The sequence below is a fragment of the Triticum dicoccoides genome, chromosome 3B (genome assembly GCF_002162155.2).
Source record: "Triticum dicoccoides isolate Atlit2015 ecotype Zavitan chromosome 3B, WEW_v2.0, whole genome shotgun sequence".
NCBI classification, from domain to species: Eukaryota; Viridiplantae; Streptophyta; class Magnoliopsida; order Poales; family Poaceae; genus Triticum; species Triticum dicoccoides.
In genome coordinates this window covers 754,594,305-754,596,196 of record NC_041385.1, presented here as the reverse complement: position 1 = coordinate 754,596,196, position 1,892 = coordinate 754,594,305, and positions in this window count along the sequence as shown.

Sequence of the window (1,892 nt, the reverse complement as noted above, 5' to 3'; positions counted from 1 at the left end):
ATCTAGCCCATGATAGTCCAACACAGAGCTGGCCAAACAGGCTGGCACGACACGGGTGTGCCTGCCACGATACGCCCCATAGAGGCATGATTAGTAAATGGGTTGTGTCGTGCCAGCCTGCATGCTGCACAGTTAGGTCCAGACATGGCCCAACTGCTATTTTGGCCAGCACGCAAGGCACGTAGGCCCGCACACTATTTAGCCTATTGGGTTGTTTTTTGGGACATTTTTGGCATATTGGGCTGCTTTTAGGCCATATACGATATATAATAAAAATAAAAATAAAAACATAAATATGTCATGTCGGACCGTGTGCCCAGTGCAATGCTCATGTAATGGGACAAACCATCATCGGCAACAACATGGGAAGACTATTGTCGTGGAATTGTCACGACAGATGTCTTAGTGTGAGGCCAACACATCTATGTGATACCTTGAGAGGGGTTGGTCGGAATCGAGAGACACGACACAAGACAAGGGTTTAGACAGCTTCAAGCCCCGCGAAACATCATCCGGTAACAACCCTACATGCTATTTGTGGCTAGGTCTCATTATGCTCATGAGGGAGTCGTTGTAAACCAGCTCTCCTAATTGTGTCTAGCCTTAAAGATTATTTTGCTTCTTACCCCCCCCCCTTGGGGTGCACCGCCCCTCCTTATATAAGTTGAAGGGGCGGGTTACATGTAGAGTCAAACTCGGATTAGGACTTAACCTATTCTGATGTCTTACCATGGGCTTCTCACCATGGGCATCTTAACGTCTTGGACTTCTTAACGTCTGTCGGCTTACAATCTGACTTACCATCTGGCTTACCATCTGTCGGCTTACCATCTGGCTTACCATCTGACTTACCATCTGCCGGCTTACCATCTGGCTTACCTTCTGACTTACCATCTGCCGGCTTACCATATGTCTTACCATCTGCCGGCTTACCATCTGCTAGCTTACCATCTGCTTTACCATCTGCCGGCTTATAGTCTGTCCACCGGCTTACAATCTGGCTTAACTGTCCGTCGTCTTACAATCTGCCGGCTTATAATCTGCCGGGTCACCAATGAAACACCAAGTCCCAGCCGGGTCATATCTTCGGCCGGGTCACACCGTAGGGTATATCCCCGACATTAGCCCCCAGTTTAATTTGGATTTATCCATGTTAAAATGATCCTGTAAAACAGACACAAGAACAATTTTGATAGATTATGCTCCGGGTTAAGAATTCTTGTAAGCCGGCACCTGATCATTCTTAAGTCCTTGTCATTTCCTTCTTCTAGAAAATTTGGGTCAATAGGCCAGCTTCATACTCAATTTACTGAAGTTGGTTTCTCATAGAGAAATATTGTAAAGAATAACTGATTTGACTCAACTCCCAATGCTTAACAAAAATATTAGTATTTGAAATACTCATCTGATCTTCAGCCGGCTTGAAGATGAAAAACTTGCCGGTTTATCATTGCCAAAATTGCCGACTTGTAAATATTGATGGCACCGGGTCATAATTGATGTTAACACCAAGCTTGAAACTGTACCTCCCTTATATGTATATCACATGTAGCCCCCAAGTCTTAAGAATATAGCGTAGTAACAGCTTAAGACTTGCTTCAATAAAATGGCACAACCTTGAAGAAATCCAGGTTGTTCATCTCAGTCACTAGTTATCAACTAAATATTCCCCATATGTAGCCCCCAAGTGTCGGGTTTTCATGCTTGCAGCAACCTGGGACTTTGTAATTTCCTTATGTTTATAAAGACTTCAACCAGTGTAGCCCCCAAGGATCGGGTCATTATGCAATAATGAGCAGGGACTTTGTAGATATGATCATGTAGACTTGAACAACAATGTGTAGCCCCCAAGGGCCGGCTCAGTAACATAATACTGAGCTGGGACTTTATAT